Source organism: Lepidochelys olivacea, assembly GCF_965140295.1.
Source record: "Lepidochelys olivacea isolate rLepOli2 genome assembly, chromosome: 1".
Lineage (NCBI taxonomy): Eukaryota > Metazoa > Chordata > Testudines > Cheloniidae > Lepidochelys > Lepidochelys olivacea.
In genome coordinates, this window is record NC_140411.1 from 66,797,633 (window position 1) to 66,810,754 (window position 13,122).

Here is a 13,122-nt window from a genome sequence, read left to right on the forward strand (position 1 = left end):
TTTCCTTCAGTTAGTGTGGTTTGTGGAAACATGATCCTATAGTAGGTCTGGAGGAGAGCTTTCTCAGCCCTGGTGATTGATCGCTCTAGGAGAATTTGAACTTGTCTGGAGAGTAAGTGGAGATTCCTGGCCTTTCTCCCTACACCAGCTGCAGGGAGGATGGTGTTATACTATGGTACCTGACAATTTCCATATATTAGGGAAATCTTCCAGGAATAAAGTTGCCATAGGACATCATGACTCTGCAAAATGGAGAAAGACCTCAGGCTCCCACTGTTGCTAACACTGATCAGCTGATATATATAAATGCACACACTTCTTGCTGGGTGATAATTCACTCTTGATATAGGTTGTAGCACAAGGTCTATACACCACCTAAGACCCAATTCTGCCCTAGCAACAAACGACCATCTAGATTTATATTCCTCTAGGAAATTATTAACTTTAGCTTCCCCGCTCCCCCCCCAGACAATAGTTAATTTTTAGTTGGATGTCTTATGTTTATGTCAACAGAAGTAAAAAAGCCTTATATTATTTTTAAAGTTTTCTTAAAATAGTAGTGATTTATCTCCGTAATTTTCCATGCATAGCAATGGGGAGATACATTTCCTGTGTCCTAAACTACAATACATAACCATATTGTCTACATGGTGGCTTCTTGTTTGACAGTTGGTGATATTTTCATCATGTTTGACATGAAACATCAGTTGTCCTGGTTTATTTTTATTTCTAATAGATGTAGTAATTAGAATTTCCTTTTTAATATATTTCAGTTGTCCCATAAAATATTATTTAATAAGCCCCCCCCAAATCTCCTGGTTTAGTATCAGCATTAGGATTATGATAAGCCTGGTCATCAGGAGTTAAAGAAGCTTCTGTGGGGCCATTTTCTGTCGGATGATACGGTATATGACAAAGGGTTCTCTTGTCCAAAATCTTTTGGGGAAATATCTGCATCACCACAGGCTAGAACAGATACTAGAGTGAACAATTCATTTTATGTACTTATGGGTATTTCTACAGCACTCATTACTATAGCAGCTAAGCACATCTTTAACATTAATTGGGCCTATGGGTATGTCTATACTGACATCATAGGGTCTGGTAGCTATACCTGAGCTAGCTTTAATCTATCTAGCTCAGATCCTGGAGCAGTGAACCTGCAGCAGCATGCACAAACTACCTGAGTAGCTACCCATGGTTGTGAGTCGGCTTCTACAGCATGTGATGAAGTGCATGCAACCTGAACTTCAGGACTGTAGGACCTGAGCTGGCTGGATTAATGCTAGCTTGAGTATGTCTACTAGAGCTGTGGTCAAAGCCCAGGACTGGAGTATGGACATACCCTCAGAGTTAAGCAAGCAGTCCTATTTTACAAACACAGAAACTGAGGAACAGAGCAGTGTTGAGGGACTTGTCCTAATCCACACAGAAAGTCAGTGAATGATTAAGAAATAGAACTCCAATCTTCTGATGCTTAGTCATGTGCCATAACTACAAAACCATCCTTTACCATCTGTAATATTGTCCCACATATTGAAGGGACCAGACTGACTGACCGACATGGTCTGTTTTTCACCCTGCTCTTGTTTATGCCAATAGGTGAAACATGGTATATATAATTTTTAACTATTGGCATAGAAAGAAATTTAAATAAATATACGTAGATGGGTTCCTCTGGAATATGCGTATACACATCTCCAAACATGCACATATTCAAAATGTCACATCTGACCATTCTTTTCTGAGTTAAGACAAAAGCATAAAGACAGAAAAGGATCATGACTATCATCCTCTGTCTTAAAGTCAGCATTCTTCAAAACAGCACATTCTTCAAAAGAGAAAAATACACCCTATTGGTGTAACATAATAGAAAAGAGACCAATTATCCTAGGACATAATGAGACTTGGGGGAGAACACAAATGGTAACCACAGAGTTATAATATTCAAATAAGTCAGGGCTTAATATAAAATACCTGATTTTGAGTGAGGCCCATAAGAATTTAATGTAAAAGTCAATTACTATTTTTTTTAAGTAACAAGACTAACTCCAGAGTGCCGATTGCCTAGTGATTACACTTGCGAGATTACCCTAGAAAATATTGTTATGGCTTTCTGCAGCAGACAGTGCTCATTAGCAAAAATATAAATACAAATGCAAATGGAAGGCTGCTATAGCTCTGCATAAGGGGGCATTATGAATTTCATTTAAACATACATGTTTTTAATATTTTGCTTTTTAATTCAACGGAGAAGATATGAAGGTACTTTGGTTTTCAGTGTGCCGTACTTTTAGCAAGAAATTTTGTTTAGAAGCTGCAATTAAATAATTCAGAAATAATTAATTCAGAAGATAGCCCATTACATTATAACCCTCCCCACTGGTTAACTTGGTGCCAAAATGTATTGTTTAATTTATCATTCTTAGTATTTTTAGAAGGCCTCCAGGCAGGGAATGAAGCAATAATAAATAGGGAATAGTGGATAATTAGAGAAGGAAATGTGGAACAAAATTATTAAGGGCTTTAGGTGAAGTTCATTATTACTATTTAATAGTGCCCAAGAGCATCTGATCAAATTATGGATCATGTTTAAAACTGGGCTGAGAGATGTCCTTGTGGAGGAGAGTTTTCTCACTATCCCCTTCAGAAATTCTCAGTAAATTTTATAGAATTTTAACAAGCATTAACAAAGCAAAAAGCATATTGACCCAGACTCCAGGTTTATCACACACAGTGCTCTAGAGAGAACTGAAGAAGTCTGAGATTCCTTATTCTCCCAGATATTGTTCAAGCTGAGACTATTACATGATTAAGCAATAAAGCACTTTAAGGGTGAGTGATAAGGTGACATACTGTAAATGCAGCCCTTAGGGCTTTTAAGCACAAAGTGAAGCTGATTTCTTCTTACTGCTCAGATTTGCTACTTTAGTTTGACTCACCCTGAAAGCACCTAATTTCTGTCACAAAACTTCTAAAGGCAACCTGCACTTTAGGTTTGTATCTACCCTCTCTCTCCCCACCTTTTCTGTTTGTGATGTATTAAGAAAGTCTGAAGTGATTTTCTACCACAGACATGCAGACATACACACACATATCCCACTTGTTTTTCTTTACCTGAGACATCCAGGTCTTGTCTATCCTGTTTTTCTCGGGAAGACTTAATGGACAACTTTATGGACAAATTTAGACAAGTGATTTTATTCCAATTCTTTAAAGCCTACTCTACACTTACATCTTATGTCAGCATAGTTATGTTGGTCAGTGTTGTGTAAAAAAAGCCATACATACTAGCGCCATCGCTACACAGACAAAACCCCCAGTGTAGATGCTTCTGTCGACATAGCTAATGTTCTTCAGGGAGGTGGTGTTCCCATACCAGCAGACAAACTCCTCTTGGTGTACACTGCATTTACACTAGGGGGTCTATTCTGGCATAAGTATGCCAAAGTAGCTATGCTGGCATAGAGTCTGTAGTGTAGACATAGCCTAAAACTCTTTGATGCCTCGTTAAGCTCAAATGCCTAACAGAAAAACAGTTCTTTTGTTATAGATGCATTATCCTTCACCCCTCTAAAAATGGCTGAGAGCGCTCTGTCCATGTTTCAGGATCCTCCAAGAAGGAACCCCAGAAAAAGAGATTGTTTATATTTCTAAAGCCTTTTCTAAATGGGAAAGTTTGACCAGCTATAGTTATACCCCTTCCAAAGTGACATAAAGTAAATAAAAAACAACAACAAAAAGCCACTCTTATGTTACACTAAGATTGTCCACACAGTAGTTTTACCATTATAACTATATCAGTTTACATTCATGCCTTAGGTTATACTGAAAAAATGTTTCCCCTATAGATAAGTCTTAAGGTAAAAACAAAGAGAATTTAATTTTTTTAAAAAAAGTTAAAGTACTGACTAATTCATAAATGTGAAAGTTTATTTACGAGTTAAGAATAGATTAATGTATTAATATATTAAACTTTTTTTAAAAATAAAAATATTTTACAGGGAGGTTTTTAGAAATTACAGAAAGCAAACAAAGGTTTTGATTCCTCCATTTACAAACTCATTTAGATTTCACAAAAAGATAAGGAAAGTGCATTGTTACTTATGACTTAAAAGGAAATTGTGGGATGTTCAGCACTTTTGAAAATCAGACTGGTGCCTAAATCTACAGTGACTCAGAGCCCTCACCAAGGCAATCAAACACGTACTAAGTGTATGTCTACACTACAAACAGCCACTTCAGTAATTACTGTGGTGTTGCATGTCCACAGTACCCTCCTTGGGTCAGTGGTATATGTCCTCACCAGGAGCGCTTCCATTGGCCTAAGAGGGGCATTATGGGAAGCTGATTGCTTGATGTCTCAGCTCCACTGGCAATTACTTGCCAGGAGCCTGGCTGCCCCACAGGCTCCGGGAGGGCTGCCCCACCCCGCTCCCAGTTATCTGCTTAGAACGGGTGAAAGCCACACAGGTCTTCTCACTCTCCCTCCCCTACCCCCATGCCCCCTGCCGGCAGCCCAGGTAAACCACTTTGCCTATGACTCAAAATGCTTCAGTTTCACAGTGAGCCTAAAAAAGATGGAGGCCATGTTCCAGCCAGCACCATGATCCCATCATCACAGTTGACAACACCCTCCACCCCCATCTCGGTCAGGAAATTCTGCTCCTGGGTAGCATATTTTCCAGCAATGCTGTGTTGGAGGAGGAGATCATTCAGCATGTGGTGAAGGACAGCTTGACCTTTGGCAGGCTCACCCACAGGCTCAGGAGGGAACATGAAATCTGCCTCAGGCTCAAGATAAAAATCTACTGCGCTGTTGTAGTCTTCTCACTCCCCTAAGGCTGAAAGACATGGATGCTGTACCAATGTCACAAACAGCCTGAGAGCTTCCACCTTCACTGCCCAAGATCCATCCACAACATCACATGGCTGGACAGGATCCCCAACACTGATTTCTTGAGAGGTTCCAAATCTCTGGCATTGAGAGAATGCTCATCAGGGCTCAACATCACTGGTTTGAACATGTGGGTCACAAGAAGGTTTTCTGTGTGCTGAAATTGGTGCTCTACAGCTAGCTGACCACATCCGGCTTCATGGGCTTTAACTTCCAAACAACTATCACGGGGCATTCTCCTAGATGATTTGGCTGGCAGGCTGAGAAAGAATAATAATCTCAGGAAAAAGGAAGATTTCATACTTAGGCCTTATAACAGAGGCCATTAAACAATTCAGCAATTAGGCTTAATTACAAACATGAAGGGTGGGCTTTGAAAATAGGCAGTTTTACCTCAAAGATACACACTTTGGAAGGAAAACAGAGACATGGTCTGGGTCCCAAGAGCCCCTGGGCTTCCTAGAATAATATTAGTTGGGTCTTTTCTTGCAAGTCCTTCTGACTTAGCTTTAGTGAAGCAAGACTTCATGTGTCTAAACATGCTTGTAAGCTGTTTGTTGTTTTGAAATATTTTTTCTAATGCTTTCATATGTTAATAAACATACTTGCCTTAAAAAAGCTGCAGGCCACTAAGGCCTTGACTAAACTAGCAATGCATGCACACATCACACAAACATTAGTCTGCACTAACTCAATATGCATTGACCATAATACACTTTCAAAGTGGATTATAAAAAACGCATAACTGGTAAATCAGTGCACTTTAAGAATTGCATCATGTGTTCACAGATCATTTTAATGTGCACAAACTAAAGTTAGTGCCTAGTAAACCAGTCATGTAGACAATCCCATGGCATTGGTCACAGGATCCCAAAGGAAAAGGATACAGGGGTCCAGTCAGACCTGCACAGTAATACAGTGCTTGGCATAAATGAGGCAATGAATCCAGAGAGCCTAGTCTAAGAGTGGGAGTGTCAAGGTTCCTTCCCCACTCTGAACTCTAGGGTACAGATGTGGGGACCTGCATGAAAACCTCCTAAGATTATTTTTACTGGTTAAAACTTAGGTTAAAACTTCCCCAAGGTACAAACTATTTTACCTTTTGCCCTTGGACTTTCGCTGCCACCACCAAATGTCTAACACTGGTTACTGGGAACGAGTCCGTTTGGAAATGTCTTTCCCCCCAAAATCCTCCCAACCCTTGCACCCCACTTCCTGGGGAAAGTTTGGTAAAAATCCTCACCAATTTGCATAGGAGACCACGGACCCAAACCCTTGGATCTTAAGAACAATGAAAAAAGCATTCAGTTTCTTAAAAGAAGAACTTTAATAGAAGAAAAAGTAAAAAGAATCACCTCTGTAAAATCAGGATGGTAAATACTTTACGGGGTAATTAGATTCAAAACATAGAGAATCCCTCTAGGCAAAACCTTAAGTTACAAAAAGACACAAAACAGGAATATCCATTCCATTCAGCACAGCTTATTCTCTCAGCCATTTAAAGAAATCAGAATCTAACGCATATCTAGCTAGATTACTTACTAATTTCTAAGACTCCATTCCTTTTCTGTCCCCGGCAAAAGCAACAAACAGACAGAGAGAGAGAGAGGCTTTGTTTCTTCCTCCCCCCAGCTTTTGAAAGTATCTTGTCTCCTCATTCGTCATTGTGGTCAGGTGCCAGCGAGGTTATCCTAGCTTCTTAACCCTTTACAGGTGAAAGGGTTTTTCCTCTGGCCAGGAGGGATTTTAAAGGTGTTTACCCTTCCCTTTATATTTATGACAGGAAGACTTATGAGATTCCACCACACAGGTAAAGGCATGAGTCTGGAGACCAAAGGAGAGGTGCACAGAAAGGGGACAGAGGTATAATCATCCCCATAACCATGATGCTACCCAAACTGTAAGACTCTGTGTTTTTTAAAACCCTGCTTATGCCCAGATCCTGAGAAGGTGAGTGAGGAGTATAGAAAGCTTAGGAATATATTTTTAAAATCTGTGTTAGGAAATGTTAATTTATCCATAAGATAACATGTGCTAATACCTCAAAACTCAGAGTAACAGCCATGTTAGTCTGTATTCACAAAAAGAAAAGGAGGACTTGTGGCACCTTAGAGACTAACCAATTTATTTGAGCATAAGCTTTCGTGATATGCATCCGATGAAGTGAGCTGTAGCTCATGAAAGCTTATGCTCAAATAAATTGGTTAGTCTCTAAGGTGCCACAAGTACTCCTTTTCTTTTTACCTCAAAACTGAACTGGAAAGGAGAGAGAGAATCTAACCAAGAGAAAATACTAATGGAGACCAGCAACAAGATAATGTATGTTCTTTACCAGTTTCCCTCACTTGAAGGGTCTCATTGTCAGTCCAGCCATCATTTTTGTACACACAGTTTTGGACGCACAATTATGTACATTGTCACTTCCTTTTGCAAAAAATAGAATGTACTTGTTTAAACCCATTTATGCTGAATTTGAGCTCAGTTTGTAAAGATAATGGATTTAGCACATGTAGGGCCAGGCAATAGTGACTTCAGTGGAACTACACCAGTTTACACCCCGCTGAAGATCTGGCCCATAAATCTTAACTCACCATAGCAGTGATAATGTGAAACAAAAATCACATGGTAGAGAAAGAGTTAAGGGACCGCCCATAAGCCAATAACCCCCTTAGCTGAATTAAGCTGCATATATCCAGTTTTGGAAATGTCATTGACATTAATAGCTGTATATCACTAGCAGCATATGGAGGGCAATGGAATTGTTATACAAATTAATCTAGCATTAGTCTGCAATATTCATTATCATAGAATGACTATGTCCCTTCTCTTCCACTGAAAAAATTAACTGTTAGAAGAAATGGAGTGATTAGAGTTCCTCTACTGACAATGTTCTTCTCTGCAGTTGGTGAAATTAACTGCAGATCAAGTACAGTGTCCCATACTATATATAAAAGTTTTACTCTTCATAAAGCCTCCCTTTTCTCTCTTTGAGATGTCTTTCTGCTCTGCTGTCATGTCCATTTTTCTCTACTGTGGGCCAGACCTCTCTCATCTGTTCTCTGATTTCATATGCAATTTCTTGCTGCCTGTTCTATGCCTTAATGATATTCATGTCCATAACCTTGAAAATAAATCCTTTATTCTGAAGGTTGGATATGTCATCATGTGTATAATTCCCCCTACTACACATTCTAGTATATGTTCATAGGTATTTTGATGTCTGATGCATCATATATGAGAGTGATATTTTAATCTTGATTTTTTTTTATTTTAATATAACACAGTTACAACATGGAAATCAGAAGAAAATAGCTAGGCAAAAATCCCTGAGTGTTACTATGAAAAGATCAGACTGTCAGAAAACATAAAGTGTCAACATATGTTTTAAGTTTTTGGGCTGTTCTGTTCAATTTCTCGTAGCCAGTCCCGCTGGCACACATCCACAGTGGATGGCAGCCCCAAAGTAAGCCCGGGGAAGAAATTGTCCTTAAATGGTCTTTTGAGGCACATCAGGTCTCCAAGCATAATAAAGCTGGAGCCACCAGTGCACTTCAAGTCATGCCTCAAAGACACAGTAGAGGTTGACTGTAGCAGTTTTTGCTATTTTTATTACTATTTTTTTCTGCTATTCTTTTTTGTAAATGTATGTTCTCCTGCATTGAATGAAAATATACTTGAAAATACATTTATTAAGGAATTAATTATTCTCTCAATTAATTTTGTCCTTTTTGAAACATTCTAAAGACTAATGAGTTTTCTGAGTCTAATCTTTTTTATGTTCTCCCCTACTATTAGTCCCAGACCTTTTCTTTACTTGTGTGTTTTCCCCATCCATTTCAATCATCTCGTTATTTGTGATAATCCCTTACAAATGTTTTCTACCATCAAATGCACCTTTATGTTCTTTTTTGACCATTGATAATGTTCAGCCTGCTGGAAATCACAGATGTTAGGTCGATGACTTTTGCTATCAAGAATCAAAGTCCTAGTGAAGATTGGTGGTCCAGAAACAAATGTAAGAAATAATAAATAATAACAATAACACTTTGCATTTCTGTAGCATCTTTCATCTGAGGATCACAAAGGACTTTATAAACTTGAAAGAAGCCTCAGAATGCCCTTTAAAACCTGAAATCTGAACCACTTTATTTTTTTCAGACTTTCCAGCTTAGAGATTATTAGACAATTACCACAGTACAAGGAAAAGAGAATAAGAATTCTTATTATTTTAGTGATTCAGTGTATTTTTATATGCTTGGGACTAACATTTCTGGTTGTTGAAGGATAAGCCCCTGCTACTTTTTTAAAACTTAAATGTGAATTATGACTCCAAATTACAAGCAGTTGCTTTTAGATGTAGTTTATAATAAACATCTTAGGATAAGTAACAGTTAAAGTCTGCTTAATAATTAGGTTGACAGCAAGATAGTGCCTTCCAGACAGGTATTGGTTTGGGTCAACTTACGAGGCAATTTATCAGACTTGCTATCGTGCCTCCCAGGCAAGTGACTATTCACTTTTGTCTGGAAGAGAAGGCAGAATACTGAGATGCCTTCCCGGGCAGAAAATTAAATGGGTCAGCCTTCGAGGACTCCCAGAGAGGTGACTGTTTAGCTGTCCCTGAAAACGGATTAACATGCTAAGGTCATTCCTGAGTGCATAACTATTGGCTTCCACTAGATGACAAGCCATTCTTCATGGACTTCTTCCTGTTTAGGGGACTGTTCATGCCAGCTCATTTTAACAATAGATTTCTAGCTGATTAGCGTTTGGTGATGCTAATAAATTTGTGGGGGGGATGGGGACGGGACTGCATCTTTGTTAATGATACAATGGGAGCCCTAATCTTGAAATATACGTTTTCAAATCTAACATCACATTGGAATGCATGGGAAAAGATACAAACCTTGGAACTGATTAGTTCCTATATATGTCTGCTTAATGTAAGCAGACAAATCTCCTTTGACATGCTTACAAGTTGGGGCTGTGCATGTGATTACCTATATGTGTGCATATATTCCTAAATGGGGCGTGAGTGTCAAGAGATTTGCATGCCTAGACTGGCATTAGGCTCATACGAAAATGTGTGCCGCAAGGAAAAATTTAATGTACAGGATATTAGAAAAGTGAGTAAATTGACACACTATCTTATGGAGTAAAGTGACAAAAACATCAGAGACCTGGACAAAAATGAGGGTAAGGGGTATGCTAGAAAAAGTGAAATAAGAGGATTAGGGGAAAATAAAGAGACAGACCAAAATGTCCATTATCCTACTTCTTCTAACCCCTTCCTATTACCATCTGGGAAATGTTTGCTACATTTTTATTCTATACAATCACAAGAGAAAGAGTGAGGCTATAACTGGCCACCATGGAGTTGACAGAGGAGAGGAAAGCAAGTGGAGAATGGAGAGAATCAGACAAATTGGAGAGATTGATAGCTCCCAATGAGCACAAGATGGGGGTGTTTGTAAAGCTGAGCAGTGCTGAAGGCAATTCATATTGGAGAGAAGGGATTTGATAAGAGGAGTATTAGAAAAAGAGTAGTATGGATAGACACTAGGTCATGATTCAGGATGGCACTGAATGGGGGAGCTGAAGCAGAGCTCCATGCTTAATGAAGTGATTAGGGAGAGGAAGTGAGAATTTTGAATTGGGACTAACAGTGAAGATGCCTAAACTTGTGTTCTAGAATTCACATTTAAGCAGAGATTTCTATGCTGAATATGAAAGCTTTAATATGTCATTTCCATTAATATAATGAAACGGAGAACTTATTTTTGTTGGGAAGTAGAACAAGGAAAGGCCACATTAAAAGAAAAAAATCACCAAGGGCCAAATTTGGCTACACCTTAATTCATGTTAAGCAGCCCCTTCATTTAGGAGTGAGGTTCATTTAGCTGTGCATAGAAATTAAAAGTTTTTTTTTTTTTTTTTTTAAATCTGGCATTATACAACACCTGAAGTGTCAACTGCTGACAGGAGCTGCTATATACTTTAGAGTTGTACATGCAGGACAAGATGATATCTGACTTTGCTCCATTGCTTGGGGGGTGAAAGGAGAAAGGGCACTTCTGGCACCCTTACAATAGGCAGATGGAATGTGGGTTCTAAATCTCTCCGGAACACAGGACTGCTCCAGACAGTGTTAATTCTACTACTTGCTTCTTCTCCAGAGTGTTCTGGCAGCCAGAATTGGCTTGGTGCAGGGTGAGTAGATGATTCTCTGTAAGAGTGGCACAGAATCTGCTCTTCCCCTCTCCTCCCCAAAGGTCCAGGAAGCCAATGAAGTGTTTGCATCAACCACAACGAATCCTGGAGCTCTCTCTGAGGTGTTGTGCTTCCATACTGATCCTAATACAGTCTCTGTTAAAGGTACAATAGGGGCCACAGTAGTTGGATAGGAATGGGACCTTCCACGCCATACCGTACCGGTAAGAGCAGGTGCACCGTACCAGGACCGGCTTTCCTAGAGGGCAGTTTAAAGCCCTGGGGTAGTGGCGGCGGGGCTGCAGCAGGGATTTAAAGGGCCCCTGAGCTCCAGCCACAGCTACCGCTGCGGCCCTTTAAATCTCCACCTGAGCACTGCTGCCGAAGCCTTGGGGTAGAGGCGGTGGGGCTTTGGCGGGGATTTAAACAGCCCCGAAGCTCCAGCCCCCGCTACCGCCCTGGCCCTTTAAATCCCCGCCAGGCGACCCCAGGGTTCTGGCAGCAGGGCTCAGGCGGGAATTTAAAGGGCCCCGGAGCTCCAGCTGCCGCTACAGCCCCGGCCTTTTAAATCCCCGTCTGAGCCCTGCTGCCTGAGCCCTGGGGTAGTGGCGGCGGGATTCCGGAGCAGAATTAAAGAGCATTACTAAAAATTAAAGAGCAGAATTAAAGGTAGTGGCTACTGGAGCTCCAAGCCCTTTAAATCTCCACCTGAGCCCTGCTGCCCGAGCCCTGGGGTAGTGGCAGCGGGGCTCTGGCGGGGATTTAAAGGGCCCCTGAGCTCTAGGCCCTGCTACCACACCAGGGCCCTTTATATCTCCGTTTGAGCCCTGCTGCCCGAGCCCTGGGGTAGAGGTGGGGGGACTCTGGAAGGGATTTAAAGAGCCCCGGAGCTCCAGCCACCACTACCACCCTGGGCCTTTAAATCCCCGCCGGAGCCCTGCTGCCAACGCCCTGGGCAGTAGCAGCAGCTGGAGCCCAGGAGCCTTTAAATCCCTGACAGAGCCCGGCCGCCACTACTCCAGGGCTCGGGCAGCAGGGCTCAGGTGGGGATTTAAAGGGCTCGGGGCTCCAGCAGCCACTACCGCAGCGGAGCCCCAGGCCCTTTAAAGCTCTGCCAGAGCCCAGAGCCCCGGGGTAGCAGAGGCAGCCAGGCACCCCCCAGGGCTCCTCAGTGATTTAAAGGAACCTCTGGTAGCTCAGGGGTGATTTAAAGGGCCCCAGACGCCACTACCGCAGCTGGAGCCCTGGCCCTTTAAATCAAGATTTAAAGGGCCCGGGCATTTAAGGCCCTGCCTCTTCCGGTTAAGGCCACGTCTCTTCCGGTTGAGGCCACGCCCCCTGCTCAGGAGTCTGGCGTACCGGTAAGTCCTCTAACTTACTTTCACCCCTGGTCCTCATGGAAGTGCTACTCTATCCCATTGACAACTTCAGCACACTAAAGTATGTTTCTGCAACCTGCTGAAGCATAACCATTAACATTGATGCCAACAGTTGTGTTGGAGCGTGTGGGGGACAGCCTTCCATTTTCAGTGAGCCAGTTATTCTCCCATATCCAGCAAAGAACCTGCTACTGCTGACACTGATAAGTCTTCATATGAAGCAAGATGTCAAGTACAGGTTTGGTGTTAGCTTTTGGCACCTCAAAAGTGTAATTAAAAAATGAAAAGAAGGCTACAACCATGCCCATGGTAGATAACATACCTGACTGGCTTACATGAGGTCTTCTTTTCCCTACTTCAGCAATTGGACTGCCTCGGTGGATAAGGGCATATACCCATAACTGAGATAGATTGACAGTTCAGCATTTGTGGTGGGACAGTATATTTTTTAGACTTGGTAGAAAAAAGGTAAAGACACTTTGTGGGGGGAGAATGCCATCCTGTCACATTTTGGAGTGCAATCCAGAGCAGTGAGAGATTGTCACTGGCTGCCTTGTAACCCTGGGTGCTCCACTGTAAATCCCTTTTCTGGACATTCCAAGCATATACTAAGTGTCTGTGTGATTAGTAGCTCTG